General features: G+C 39.6%; 1 protein-coding gene across 6 annotated transcripts in view; it reads right to left on the minus strand.

Moving 5' to 3' along the window:
* b3gnt2b (UDP-GlcNAc:betaGal beta-1,3-N-acetylglucosaminyltransferase 2b) overlaps window positions 1–11,278 on the minus strand; it is a 91,354-nt gene extending 80,076 nt beyond the window's left edge. For 3 of the 6 annotated variants that reach the window (XM_039737878.1, XM_039737877.1, XM_039737876.1), the window contains exon 1: window positions 10,206–11,086. The gene's annotated coding sequence lies outside the window, so the exon portion shown is untranslated. Of the gene's footprint in view, window positions 1–10,205 lie in introns of all 6 variants that reach the window. The other 3 variants (XR_005630825.1, XR_005630826.1, XM_039737875.1) reach the window with 3 other exon arrangements.
* Between the last annotated feature and the right edge of the window lie 5,009 nt (window positions 11,279–16,287).

A 16,287-nucleotide genomic window follows, 5' to 3' on the forward strand; every position in this document is an offset into this window, starting at 1 on the left:
CGTGCCGACGTTGCGATTCTCGAAGTACAGCTGTTATTTGGGGTGATACTGTAGGCGAATTCTCCACAAACTGCAGGTTCTACCTCTCTTCAACTACATAGACAGCATCTAATTTGTGACAGAACTTCTAGCATGGCTGCACAAGCAGTCAATTTTGAGAGATACTCCCCGAGACAGCACAACTGGGACATGTACTTTGTAATTCCCTGCATCCAAGCAGCAGGTTCTCCTGCTCCAACTAAACAGCGGTCGATCAAGCTGCTTGCCTGTGACCAAGCTTTCGGCCTGGTATATTCGGCAAGACTTGCACACGAAAGCACAAAATGATTGGAAAACTGTGACAAAATTTTTAGTACTCAGTAGTATTCTTCACATTAGTGATGGCTTCTTCGAATTCAACTGTGTCAAACATGTGCAAATTAAAAACAGAAGTTGCCAGATCAAAATAAAAAAAAAAAAAAAACAACACAAGCTTCCAGCCATCTGCAAGCTAAAACAAAAATAAAATAAATGGGATACAATTTCACTTGCTTTCATACACTCCCTCCTACTTTGAGAAAGACCCTTAAGCCACCATAAAAATCCTCTGAATTTAAATCTTAAAAGGGATCAAAAGTCAGATAAACAAAAGTACTATACAACTAAAGAGTGTGCAAGCATCAAAAGGACCTACACAATCTGGAGTTATCCAGTTTAACAAAGAGCTGATCTCTTCCAGGTGTGCATACACAGAAAATTCCAAAGTGCATCTTCCATTTGGAAGCCAAAATTGCCAAGCTACCAACATACAACTATTACTGGCAGAACAAAGACCCTATTAACTGTGCCATGACAACAATCTCACTGTAAACTCTGTTTATGTATGGATTGTGCGGTGTCTGGAGACTGCACAAGAAGTCCCTACCACTTACTGATCAAGTTAAAATCCATCCATTTTCTACCTCACTTACCCAATTCAGAGTCTCATGGAGCCAATTGCCTATTCCAGCAATATAAATCACATATCAGGAACCTTTAGTAAATGGAGGCACAATCACACGTATCAGGCTCATTATTAGCTAACAACATAACTTTTACAGGTCATTGGGATGTGGAATGAAAATCACGTGTAGCGACAAAGAAATATCTACACAAATTGGCACAGTCAGGGCCCAATTTCAAATCCAACAACCTGGAACTGTGAGTCAGCTGTATTTAAACACCACCATACAATTGATAAATGCAAAAAAAAAAAAAAACTATAATCTGGAGAACTACTTTGAAAGTGCATTAAATATACAACAGTTTTGTGTATAGCTTTAAAGGGTGTAGACTTCTCTACATACAGCAAGAGTGATCAAACATAGTAATTAATACTGTCACTCAGATACTGCACAACAACTTGTTAAATTAGCAATCAATAACCACCCACCTATTTACAGTACTTTCTGAACCTTCTTAGATCCAATTTTAGGGTGAAAGTGGGTCACGACCTATCCCAAGCACCACAACAGAGCAGGCGCCAGCGGTTATCAATTCTCACTTTATTTTGCAGAATCAAATTCACGAACGACAAATTTGAAACATACAAACTAGACAAACTATCCCATCTGTCACCTATGCTACCTCTCTGATAAATGATAATTTCTCTGCTCTCATGCACCTAGAATTTGCACTTTTTGTGTATGATTGGATTCCTAATTGCCGAGTGAACAGTACTTCTTAGTATTTCCAGGTTTACTGTGGCTTAATAAAGAGATGTTTATTCACACATTAATAAACCAGATAGAATGGTGAATAATTGAGCAATTTAAACAGCATGATAAAACTTTTGAAACTCCATAAACTCAATTTATTAAGTTGGGTAATCTGCATTATTATGCAAAATTTCATTAATGTCTACTTAGCAGTTTTGAGTAATCCATGGTTTTAATTGTATTATACCTCCAATTATAACTCCACAATGCAAGTCTTGAAGCTCCTTTAAGTCTATATTTTAAATTGCAAAAACAATGCAAATACAAAATTTTATGAAGACGCAGCGGCTTTTGATTGATGTGCAACTTGTGTTAGCCCCCCCATTAAAAGACACCCACCCAACTCGCCGTCATTTCCAATATACCAATCACTGATGTTAATGTAGCCTTTATTGAAAAGTAGTGTGAAACATAAATAATATGCCTAGTTCATTGCTATCAGCTGAACTGTTCTGGCAGGATAACACAGTTTCTCAACAGAATGTTTGAAACACCTAGATTTTAAATAGCATCAAGAAGAACATATATGCCAATTTCATACACTTCAACTCAGCTATTTTGGACTGATGTATGTTTTCACCCAGCTGATCCCACCACTCCATTATAACCACCCATCCCAATTAAAATTTCTGAAACATTATGTAGCCTGGATTTAAGCGTGTTCAAGTTTATTATACATGCAAAATTTCATTAAGATCAACTCAGCCGTTTCAGTTCACTTCAATTGCTTTTGTGTAACTGATGAACAAAATAGAGACAAACAGACAAGATGAAATCTGAGGGTTGAAATGAGGTCCTTAGTGTACAAAAAGGATAAATAACATCTAATGAAGCCAAAAAATTCAAAAGACAGACAGAGGGTATTACAATTTAATTTCTGTGGAGAACACTGCGCCTTTCAGAGTAGAACTCTCTGGGACAAAAATGCCATCTGATAAGCCCCGGGTCTCTGGCAAAACAATGTCAATAGCCTGAGCAAATTCTGGGGAGAGCCAGTGGGAGCCTGATAGTACAAGCAGACAACTTAGTTTGTGCTTTATCTTAATTGCTTTAAGAAATATTTTGTTTCATTTCCAGTTGCAGTTGTGTACTCATGCTTGTTTGGTGAAACTTATAAACTGTCATATTCATGGGCTACTTATGAAAGCTCCATAAAGAGAACACTTAAGAGTAAGGCATGCAGCCCCTCTTGTGGAGTCATGGCATATTCTGTCTAACCCACAAAGCATTCTAAATGTACTGTATTTACCTATCCCATCCATTTGTAAGCAGAATCACAAAGTTCAATACTGCTGCATACCAGGGGCAATCCTAAAAGCAGAAACACAATTCAGTAGCTACCATCAATGGAACTCCTATCCACTACATTGGGACAATTTGTTCAGATCAATTAAGCACCCAACTAAAGCCATTCAAACACAGCGAGACCATGCAAACTTCACACCAAATGCACAAGAATGATGCATAAAACCTGCATATATTAAAATGATCTTACTACAAAGGAAAAATGACACATCAAAAAGCATCTAAAAGCCACGTTTTTTGCAGATTTCTGCAGAACACTCATGAAAAATTAAGCATCAAGCCTCCTTATGTTTTACTAATATACTTAACTCTGCTTACCTATGTGTGCTTCGACAAGCTGCATGGTCTCTAATGATATCAGTATAATCAACTTTGATTAAAAAGTCTCTCTATTCCCGAGGACTAAAGAAATGAAATGTGTCAAAGACTATCCACACAGTCTGTTTGAGTAAATAATGTGGCCAATTGTCCATGAAGCCCCTGCAATGGGCTATCTTATATGGTTTCTCCCTGTACAGGTCAAGCCCCCCTGACCCTCAAATAGGCTGAGTGGGTTTAAGAAGTTTATAGTAGTTATTGAAGTCATCAGAACCCTAAAGCAATCCTAAACATTCTCAGGTTATTTGTTGGGACAGCCCAAAGAAAACTAAATGGGTACTTTGTTTTTATTTGTTTAAAAATATACCAAGAGTTAAAGGGAGTAGATGTGTTGCAATGCCGCTGGACCTAAAAAAAAAAAAAAAAAACTGATGTTCATAGAAATATTTTGCAGCAAAATGTATTGAAAAATCAGTGGGGCTGCGAAATCAAATACTAAAAACCTCCAATTTCTGTATTGCTACCATGTTGGCCTAATTAATACTTTCAAGACATACTTTCATATTTAAAAACTATGACTATCCAAAAATAACTTAACAAGGTTCATAAGCTTTTATTAAACAACACTCAAGTAACTCTCTGCAAAAAGCAGCTTCTAATTTTGTCAAGGGTTATCATATAATGTTTCGACAGGAGTACAGGATCAGTGTTAAAACTGGTGCATCCCAGAAACGGACAGACTACTGATGCTGTGTTAAAGTGCTGTGAGAAATGTCAGCATTCCTTCTTGTGAAGTTTCAATTTCCCACTTCATTTTGTTCATATGAATTTCCAGTTTGGGTTGGAAGATCACTGTTGACTTGCTGCTTAGTCAACAGAGCAAGCAATTTTAAAGAAAGTCAAGTTTTTTCTTTATAAAAATAAAATGCAAACTTAATATATTAGGCATATATTTCATCACTCCAATAGAAGCAGTGTCATCTCGGGCTCATTTGGCTAAACATTTTTTTACTGTATACTCTGGAAAAAGTTGAGAGGCCAATCTTATATCGCAGCTCTTGGGAGTTCAGGCAGAATTTATTTATTTATTTTTTTTTTTAAAAACAGATTTCTCCACTGCAAGCTCCCACTTTGTAGGGTGGTTCATATGAAACTCGTATTTCTTGTCTGTGAATGTAGCACACGACTACTACAGGTGCAAATAAAAAAAACATCTGGTGGTGCTTCTCTCAAACATCAGCATGTAAAAGATTTTTAGCTGTCAGCAACAGTGGACATAACTTTTCAGCATTAGTAAATGGTAGAAAATGGTTGCCTGGAACTAGCAGTTTACAAGTGTAATAAAAAAATCTCTATTTCAAAGGACGTTCTTCCCAAAAAATATACAGACAGACAATCCTTGCCAGTGTTCAGAAGAACATATTATAATATGCATTACATGGTCATGTCGCAAGTAATGTAACACAATACTTTACCTTTGGGGAAAAAATGCCTGTGTTACCTGCACAATATACACACAAACATGCACAGTAGTATGCAAAGGTTTAGGCACCCTTACTTAAAATGTCTGCTACTGTGAAGAGTTAAGTGAGCAGAAGATGAACTGGTTACCAAAAGGCATAAAGTTGAAGTTTCTTGGGCCACCTTGCATGCACTGCTGTTCCGAGACCTATCCATGGATTTTCAATTTAGGTTGGGGGAGGGCCATGGCAAAATGCTCAGCTTGTGCCTCTTGAGGTATTCCTTTGAAGATTTGGAGGAGTGTTTCGAATTATTTTCTTGGTGTATGACCCATCCTCTTTTTAACTTTAAAAAAGCACACAGATTATGTGAGCTTTGCTTCCAGACTTTGCTGGTATTTATTTGAATCCATTCTACCTTCCACCAATGACATGTTCCCTGCACTACTGGCTACAACACAAGCCCAAAAAATAATTGATCCACCACCATGATTAATTGCTGGAGAGGTGTTCTTTACCTGAAATTCTGCATCCTTATTTCTCCAAGCATACCTTTGCACACTGTGGCCAAAATGTTCTATTTTGACTTCATCAGTCCATAAGACTTCTTTCCAAAATGCATCTGGTTTGTTTAGATGTTCATTTGTCAACTCCAGGTGGTACTTTTGTGGCTAAAATGGCAGTAAATAGCACATCTCCCTGCCTACAGAAAAGATGCAAAACGTGTGCCCACATCTACAATACAGACTGTATAGTTACACCACACTGCCGACTTGAACATCACATAAAGGGATCATTTCCTGTAGATCATCTAATGTTGTCTACCTAATTCTCTGCATGAAATGTCCTGACACTGCACTCTATGAGGGAGAAACTGGACAAACACTTCGCCAGAGAATGAATTTACACAGATTCCACATTAAACATGGCAACACAGATGTTCCTGTAGCGGCCCACTTCAACAGCCATGGACACTGTGAGAGGGACTTTAAAGTCACAGTGCTTATGGGCAAATTCAAAACACAGTAAGAAAGAAAAGAATGGGAAGTTAAACTCATGTTAAAATTGAATACATTACAACATGGCTTGAATATAGACAAGAGATTTATAGCCAGGTATGAGGACTGTTTGCATCTCTCAGACTGACACAGATAACCTGTCTACAGACCCACATTGTTTTGAAAAACTCATCACAAACTTTAAAGGACTTTGTTGGACAGTTATCTTATCCAAAGATCTTGACCATACGTTGTTCTTCTCTCTCTTGTTAAATTAATCTTAGCCTGAATGAACCTGTTAATTTTTTATATTTAAGATTTTTCATTTAAAGATTTACCAATGTTATTTCTTGTCTTAGTATGTGGATATAAACACAGCGAACTCCAGTTTCTGTATTACATCTTGCCTGAAGTAGGGGCCCGAGTTGCCTCGAAAGCTTGCATATTGTAATCTTTTTAGTTAGCCAATACAAGGTGTCATTTTGCTTGGCTTTTCTCTGGCTAAAAAGGGATTTTTTTTTCTTCTGATGACTCTACCATGAAGGTCATATTAATCTGTTCAAGTGTCACTGCACAGTAGAACAGTGCATCAACACTCCAGAGTCTGCTAAATCTTCCTGAAGGTCTTTTGCAGTCAAACGGAGGGGTTTTGCCTTTCTAGCAATCTTATGAACAAATTCATTCAGCAAGTTTTCTTGGTCTCCAAAATCTCAGATTGACCTCCAATGTTCCTGTTAACTGCCATTTCTTAATAACATTACAAAATGAGGAAAAAGCTACCTGAAAACTCTTTGCTATCTTCTTGTAGCCTTCTCCTGCTTTGTGAGCATCAATTATACGTTTCAGAGTGTTAGGCAGCTGCTTAGAGGAGCCCATGGCTGTCAATTGTTGGGCCAAGGTTTAAGTAGTCACAGAATTTATAGAGCCTTGCATTTTGCATCACCAGAGGTTTCCCAAAGATCACTGTGAACAAGCTAATTATGATCTTACACCTTGGGAAAAGTTATCGGAGACCTCAAATATCTTTCTTTTTGCACTGTAAAATTGAACAAAACAAACACAATACACAAATTTTGCATAAAATCCTGAAAAGAAATGTGTCATCTTTAACTTTATGCCTTTTGGTGATCAGTTCATTTTTGGTTCACTTAACTATTCACAGTAACAGACATTTAAGGAAGGGTACCGCTGTATATACGCACTGTATTAATATTGAAGTTTATTCACACCATTCAAAAAAGTGGAGTTGTCTCACATTAGTGTTAACTTGTTTTACAAAAAGATGTCGCATCTGTCAAGAGTAAAACCGCACATGTGCACACTCTGGCCTCCTGGTAACGGCAAATGAAGAAGAGGTTAAGCATTTATGTAGTGTGCAATCAAGTGAAAAGAATTGAACAAAAGAGCATACTTTTAAACCTGCATGTGTCGAGAGGTAAATTTAATCCACCCAGTTAGGGTCACCTATGAAACCTATTAAATAAAGTGTCTGTTTAGGTTTAATCCAACTAAAATGGTATAGATAACTTGAAATATTGCAATATGGCAGAGCAGCAGCCAGTGTTTATGCCTAAAATCCCCAGTTGCTCACACGAAGGAGGAAAAATGGAGCTGGATGTTATTTATATCACAGCACACGAATGACTAAATATATAATAAAACACAAGAAAATTAGATTTGGCTGTGTTTCTGATTAGCTTTATGAAGGATTATATATGGGCTTAGAATTCAATAACAAACACTAGCCAGTGAAATGTGCAGACTTTCATATAACTGATAAAGAAATGCAAAACTAACCCACTGTAATACACTGCACTTAACTATTTCACATACTTAGTTACTTTTTATAAATGATGAGTAGTGCAATTAAGTTATTTTAAAAGTAACATTCCTCAACACTGATCCTTGCAGAATTCTTTACCAAATTCTGCAAGCCCATGAAATGACTTGATGAGTAATTAGCTTTCATGATAACTTAAATTATTTGTGATAGAGCCAGCCTGGAATCCCACCCAGGGTTGGTTCTTGTTTCATGTCCTTCTAGCTACATTACCTGTCAAAGGCATGCAACAATAACTTAAAAAAAATACTTCATATCTCTTGCCTTACATAAACCATTCAGCATTCCTCCTAAGCCCTTTCTTCAGTATTCTCCTATGTCTCAACCTCTGTATCTATCACATTCCTCTAAAGTGTGCTTTTCAATCTCTTGGCATTTTCAAGCGCCTTGTGTGCCACCTGACCTCTTCTTGACTACAATCAATACCCACTGTTAAAACATCATCCATACTGTATTCTTGCAAATACTTCGCCTTTGAGGGAGACTCTAAATGCTCCTGCTTTCCTCACTATGCTCGTGGGTCTCAACCTCTCTTGTCAGTTCCATCCTGTGTCGATTACATATGCAGCTGAAGCAAATCTTACCAGTCAAACCAAAGCCAAACTGACCAATCAGACTGCTCATACGGGCTTGGCTAGACACCAGCAACTGGGTTTTATTATACAGTGGATAGATGATGCTGCTGCTGCTGCAATATGTGCCGATTGCTCGAGATTCTGACACTAATAATGTGCATTTTGAAAACAAAACTACAGTGTCCACTTTTCAAATGAATGAACCAAAATTAAGAGAATGGGGGTCGATGTGACAATGCGCAACTGCCGCGATGTGGTATGTGTGTAAAATTGAAGTCTTAGGAGACAGAGAAAGGAAAATTCGTCTTAAGCCCAAACAAAAAGCGTGACAGTAAAAGAGTGGGGACATACCCAGTAGCAGTAACGTGAGGATTTGTGTAAACTCTGCTAATCACCAAAGCTCGCGACACTCCCAGAAAGCAGGAGGCGGGAGCCTTCATCTCTGTTTGACACAGACAAACCTGCGCTTCCTGCAGCTGCTGTCGCTGCCGTCTGGGGTTGATCAAATACAGCGAGTCAACTTTCCATGGGTTCATGATCTTGGCTAACAATAGACAATAAAAAAAACTTTAAAATACTACTTTAAAACATTCCAACAAAGAGCAGAACTCGTCCATTAATACAGTCCTTAGGAAAGTGAATACAAAGAATGACCCCCCAAATATTGTACCTTTCTATTAACTATACATTTTCTGGTGCCACTCGCTCACAAAAAAAAAAAAAATCCCTGGGCTTACAAGAGGACTTCACTACAAGTCGATCAGCATTGCTTTTCGATCCCCTGGATCTTCCCAGGCAGCAGCAGGCTGGCTGCTGAAGGGATCGCCAAAGGGCACAGCGTGCACTTCTGTGCGAGTTTGACCCCCGCAACCTTTGGGAAACACGACCTGCTCCACGGCTATTAGACGTCATTCTCTTCTGAACAAAATGGCAGGTGCACGTGAAAGCGGTTCCGATGAAAAGGTATGCTGTATTTTTTTTTTCTGGAGTCAGTCTAGCGCTACTTGCAATAATTAAAGCCAATATGTGTGCCCTGATCGGCCGTAAACAGCAAAGGGTGGGGGCATTGCCCTTCTTATCTCAATCCACTACAGGCTAAAAAAGCAACACTCTCAATCGATCCAAATACAGTTAATCATTTATAGCAAAGAGCATATAACACCAGATGGAAAACAATCCCCATGGCCTCGGGAGCGACACAAACTACAACAAATAAAGTATTTTCGACACGATCTCCCAGAAAAATAAAAACCAAAACATTGTTCTAAGTGATTAAATGCCAAATTACAGCCTAGCGGTTCACTGAAGTAATTACTGCGTGGAGTCGGCGACTTCTCACTAATGTAAAAGCCCCGATCACGCTGCTGGCCCCCTTTCCAGGAATGGCGGTTATAAATAAGTAAGTTACGAAATGGTTTCCACCAAGAATGCCCGGCAACCTGTAAAAAAAAGTTTTGCTTATTTCGTTCATTAAAGTAAAACAAGGGTCGATCATTAAGAAAGCGAACGTTTCGCCAGTTCAGTTTCTACCTAAACCGACTACCTCGGGGAGAGGCAATGTAGTTTTAAAGCGCTACAAAGACTAAAAAGTACCTCCCGTTGAGGATGGCAAATTCTACCAAGAAAGAAAGCATCGCCTAAACTTCATAATATGTCAAAAGGAAAACGACCCAAATGGCCTGAAGAGTGCCCAAAACGGACACTACACGCGCACCCCCGGGGCCACTCAAAAAACAAGTGTTCAACGCCACAATGCTAGACAGCAGGCTCCGACTACTGGACTTTCACGCTCCGGCAAGGACTCGCTCGCTTTCTTAACTCCACCACGTTAACCTAAATGTGTGCCAGGAGTTGAGGTTACGATATGGCGCATTTCCGCTGCGTTTCTTTCCCCAAACACAGGTGTTTTATTTGGGGTCGAACATTAAAATCGAGGTGCACTTTCCCCAGGTCTCCCCTCGTATACCACTTACCTGTGTGAACAGGGCGAACGATTCCAGGTTAAGATACAATCCTAGATGGAAAAAAAGACGAAACGTGCTGGAAAAAGTCAGAAGAGCAGCGGCTGCGTATCTTCCCAGTTATACAGTTCAGGTCCTCGGGCTAGCTGCTGGCCACTCTCGCGCTGTGCTCGGCTACCTTCTTCACGCAAATGTCCGACGAGTGGCTTTAGGGCGAATCGGGGGCGCCTAAGGTGACCCCCATGGCCGTGGAGTCAAGTCGCACCTCTGTCCCCCGAGCGCGAAGTAAGGAGTCCCTTGGCCACTTATCTCCTTCGACTAGCAGCAACGTCACCTCTCAATGTTTTGCTCTTTCTTCCCCTCCTCTTACGCTGCTGAGATGAGACCGGCTGAAGGAGCCTCGAGTCCTTTGAACTTCTGTTTTTTTTTAAATACAGCTTAACAAGGACACGCTCGTGGAAGAATAAATAAACGTTGGGAAGAGCTTCAGAGAGAGAGAGGCAACTATCTTCGCGAACTATCGAGACGTCTTTTTTTAGGTAGGTTGCTTGACTATCGCCGCCGGTGTAGCGGAGACAGAAGAGAAGCTCCCCTTCTCTGGCGACGTGGTTTTAAGGGCGGGGAGAAATGAAAGTAACGAATAATAATAACAGGAATAAGAAACAGAAAGAACGAAGTACAGCAGTCAGCCGCCTCGGGCGGGGCAATAAAAGTGACGCAGCTTCGGCTTCTTACCCCTCGTGCCGCCCCATTGGATTTGTAGGCTCGAATGACTCCGTGATCTCTCGGAAGTCACTGGGGAAGGTTACAGTACACTGTTTTACTTATTGCCCGCACAGCGTGTGGGTTGCCTTTAAATAACCATTTCTTAGTGAAACGTGATACAGGCCGTGCAGGACCAATAAACAGTCACTTTACCTCTGACAAGGACTGAGAAGTTTTGGGAGTATCTGCTGTGTACAATCACAGTGACCAGGGGTGGGGGATTCGCAGCGCTGCCACAGAGAAGATAAGCGCAAAAGAGTTCACTTATGGAGGAGGGCACCCGGCTAACGGAAACTTCCTTCCACCCACAAGGAGACTATAATGGAGGCTGTTAACGTGAGAGCCACGTGCGTGTTCGGCGCCGCTTACGTAAACATCCTTTGGCCACCGGTGTCTCGAACGGAAAAGATGCGTCCAAATGTAATCCGGAATTCATAATTCCTCAAAATGCGAGAAGTAGGAAGAAAAAGTTACTCCAACACCATCCAGGCATTGTTCGATCCTATTTGTGCATCATGAGCCCACTCAAATATCAGGGACCTAATCTTGTTTTTATATAGTCCCTTTCTAGTGTTGGTGCCTTAATAAGCCAAAGAAATCGACCAACATCACCAGTCAAAAGTCTGGACACACCCAGAAATTTTCATATTTTTGATAGAAATTGATACCTTTATCAAGATAGGATTATATTGATTTTAAAATACAACCAAGGCATTACTAGAGTTTCTAATGTCTGTTACTGCTTGAAGTGACCAATTTTTTATTTATTATTTACATTTATAAGACTCTAAACAAATACAAATCATATTATGTGATTTAGGAGGCCCAGGTCCCTCATGGACCCTGTGATCATCAGAGGTGACTGTGTGCGGAGGGTGCAGACCTATAAATACCCGGGAGTGCAGCTGGATGACAAATTGGACTGTACTGCCAATACTGATGCTCTGTGTAAGAAAGGTCAGAGCCGACTATACTTTCTTAGAAGGTTGGTGTCCTTCAACATCTGCAATAAGATGCTGCAGATGTTCTACCAGACAGTTGTGGCGAGTGGACGCCTCATGCCTGGACAAACTGGTGAGGAAGGCAGGCTCTATTGTAGGAGTAAAGTTGGACAGTTTAAAATCTGTGGCAGAGCGATGGGCACTAAGCAAACTCCTGTCAATCATGAAGAATCCACTGCATCCACTGAACTGTGTCATTTCCAGGCATAGGAGTAGCTTCACTGACAGACTGAGGAGATCGTTCCTCCCCCACACTATGCGACTCTTCAATTCCACCCGGGGGAGTAAATGCTAACATTAATTTTATTTTTTTAATTTTTTAATTTTTATTACTATTTAATTTATTATTGTTTTTTGTATCAGTATACTGCTGCTGGATTATGTGAATTTCCCCTTGGGATTAATAATCTATCTATCTATCTATCTATCTATCTATCTATCTATCTATCTATCTATGACTGCAAAACCCCATTTTCAAAAGCCATTCCTTCTGTGTCTTACTGGTCAACCCCTTTAACGTATCCTTAACTAGTAATTTTAAATTCTAAGTGTTTATTAGAGAAACCTTTTTAATTGCATTAGCATTGGTGAAGCCTGTTATTCTGCATTCCAACCTAGGACCCTCGATATATGAGGAAGCAGTGTTACACACTGAGCCAGATTGCTACCATTAATGTACTAAATTTTGTGGCTTTCCTCTTTCTTACACATACTCTCACTATTTCAGAGACTGTGTAACATTTTACAAAGGCTTACTTAATTTTCTGTCTGCTCTCCCTAAAACCCTTTCCCTAGCTTTGTATATGAAGCGTCAACAGTAGTCACAGTAAAACAAATCCCATTTTATTGTCTCCCTTAAGTCATCTGTAGGTCAAACTGCCTATTTCTATACTCTACTCACTGTGCTCCAATCTGATACTAATATGTAGTCATCTCATTGTCCGTCTTGTCTCATAAATTGTAACTTAATTTCTACTTTTAGGAGTACCGTTTTTAATGTATATAAATAAATGATTTAAATAGGAATATAAATAAGCTGGTTAACTCTTAATTACTCACGCTGGTGTATATTGTACACCAATCTCAGTTATTTTTGTCCAACGTCCTTTCACTTGAACCTACCAGCAGCATCTGCCATCTGTCCTCATTTTGATTCACTACAAGTACAGTGTCACATCATTATACACAGAAGTTCAATATGGTGTCCCGCAGGGCTCAGTACTGGAACCTTTACTGTTTTCACTTTACTTGCTTCCACTGGGATCTATCATTAGGAAATATAATGTTAATTTTCACTCATATGCAGATGACACCCTGTTATACCTTTCATTTAGATCAAATTAAGTTTCTCTGATGTTGTGTTAGCGAATTAAAGAAGTGGATGGATGAGAACTACTTGTCTTTAAACACAGATAAAACAGTGATGTTAATTGTTGGAGGGAATGACGTTGATCACAACAATATTCTGTCATCATTTAACTCAGTTGGAATCACCATTAATTTTACTGAATCAGCCCGAAATCTCAGATTTCTCTTTGACTCTAGTATGTCATGTAAAGCGCACATTACAAAGTTGTCCAAATCATGTTTCTTCCATCTTAAAAATGTTAGGAAATTAATACGCTTTGTAAATAAACAGGATTCTGAGAAATTAATTCATGCATTTATTTCTAGTAGGATTGACTACTGCAATGTGGTGTTCACAGGATGCTCAAACTGTTCTTTATACAGCCTCCAGTTAATCCAAAATGCTGCTGCAAGAATTATTAAAAGAGCAAGAAAATACTAACACATATCTCCAGTTCTTAAATCCTTACACTGGCTCCCGGTTAAGTTTAGGGCCGATTTCAAAATCCTCCTTATAACATATAAAACATTAAACCGCCAAGGTCTGGCTTACTTGTCTGAACTTATCTTGACTTACAAACCTGAGCGCACATTAAGATCTCAAGATGCCGGTCTGCTTATGATTCCAAGGATTAATAAAATAACAGTGGGAGGTCGAGCTTTTAGTTATAGGGCCCTAAACTGTGAAATGATCTGCCTGCTACTATAAGAGATGCCCCTTTGGTCTCAGTTTTTAAACCCAGCTGAAGACTCACTACTTCAGTTTAGCATATCCTGACTAGAGCTGCTGATTAACTGTACAGACTACATCTCTGTTGTTAGTCATTAGCACTAAAACACAAGTAACATGATAATTATAATCGGATACTAACCCTCATTATTCTGTTTCTCTTCTCAGTACCCAAATGTGGCACCTGGTGCCATGGCCAACCTGCTAAGTTGTTTTGCCTGCCTAAGGTAAAGTCATCCCTGATGGAAGATCGCTGGAATCATGGGAAAGAGAGTTCCTTTCATCGGATTGGCTGGCCCAGCACTGTTTCAGCTGTGGAATGGCCAAATGGGGGAGGCAGCTTGATGGATGAGGTCTCCAAGACTCTAAACCAATCCAAATCATATTATGTGATGTCATCCACTGTTAAATTCCGCTCCATACTTCTAACATTTTTATTTTTATACTGTATTGAGGATTAGTTGTGTTCTATTCTGTGTATTGTATTGCCCCCCTTCTTTTTGACACCCACTGCACGCCCAACCTACCTGGAAAGGGGTCTCTCTTTGAACTGCCTTTCCAGAGGTTTCTTCCATTTTTTTCCCTACTGGGGTTTTTTTGGGAGTTTTTCCTTGTCTTCTTAGAGAGTCAAGGCTGGGGGGCTGTCAAGAGGCAGGCCCTGTTAAAGCCCATTGCGGCACTCCTTGTGTGATTTTGGGGTATACAAAAATAAATTGTATTGTATTGTATTATTTACCTCCAGTGTGCCCCTGGCTGGTTTTATGAGTGGGTGCACAGTTTTAAGTTCCATATGGTGCATTTGGTACACTGCATGGGTACTTGCGTATGTATGACAACGATGAAATGTTTTTCTTGCAGTAACTTTGTCTGCAAAGAACATTCAACAACTGAAGTGTAATGTGATACATTTGCAAATCCTCCAGTGGATGAAATTGTGACCGGTGATGAATGAGCACTGGAGAAGTGGATCAGGTTTATTTTTAGAAAGTCCTAGACTGTGTCATACTATTCAGTAATATTGAATTACATTGAAAACATGTACAATTTAAAATTATTGCAATATTTGATATTACAACCTCACAGCATTCATATAAATAGAGATTTTAACACTGGCACGTAAGTACACCACGTGAGTATTTATGAAGTGAGAAATGGTGCGAGTAGTTAACGGTTAAGTTTGCAGATGATACCAAGACAGGTGAATTGGCAGATAATCTTGAATCCATTGATCATTACGGAGGGACTTGGGCAGCATACAGGCTTGGCCAGATGGAATTTAATGTAAGTAAATTTAACATTTTACATGTAGGAGGTAAAAATGTTAGATCTGAATACAGAATGGGAGGTCTGAAAATTGAAAGTCGTAGTGGACTCAACACTATCAACTGCCAGACCGTGTTTAGAAGCCATTAAGAAGGCTAACAGAATGTTGAGTTATATAGTACCATAATGTGTGGCGTGAAAGTCAAAGGAGATTATGCTGAAGCTTTATAACACACTGAATATACCTCATTTGGAGGACTGTATACAGTTTTGGTCTCCAGGCTACAGACAAGCAGCACTAGAAAAAGTTTAGAGAATACTGACTAGGCTTATTCCAGGGTTGCAGGAGATGAGTTATGAGGAACGATTCAAACAGCTGAGCCTTTTCAGTTTAAATAAAGGGAGATTAAGAGGTGAAGTGTTTAAAAGTATGACAGGAATTAGTGCAGTGAATCAATACTGCTATTTTTAAGTGAGACCCAACAAGAACACAGGGACACAGTTGGAAATTTGAGTAAATTTGGTAAATGTCACCCAAACATTAGGAAGTTTTTCTTCACACAGAAAACCATGGACAGATGGAGTAAGTGAGTAGTGTGGTAGACAGAAGGACTTTAGAGACCCTTAAAATTTCACTTGATATTATTTTGGATGAATTAAGTGGATAGGACTGGACAGCTTTGTTGAGCTGAATGACCTGTAAGACTTTCTAATGACCACACATACTTACTGTCACAAACACGAGACAGGGTGATATAAAGGTTTGGGGCAGCCACCCATATAATCTGATATCCTGGCTGCAAAAGTAAGTTTCAGTAAGTGCAGCACTGATGTGCACAAAACCGAGTCCAAAACAGAACTGAGGGAATAGGGAAAAGGTGGAGGCTTTTAAAGGGGAAGACAGGAAGTGAAGTCAAAGGGGTCAGGCTCATGTAGGTCTTGTCATTGGTGTAAGCCCGGATGTGACATCACAGGGGCCGGAGCCAGC

Source organism: Polypterus senegalus, chromosome 16 (genome assembly GCF_016835505.1).
Source record: "Polypterus senegalus isolate Bchr_013 chromosome 16, ASM1683550v1, whole genome shotgun sequence".
In the NCBI taxonomy this organism is placed as follows: Eukaryota; Metazoa; Chordata; class Cladistia; order Polypteriformes; family Polypteridae; genus Polypterus; species Polypterus senegalus.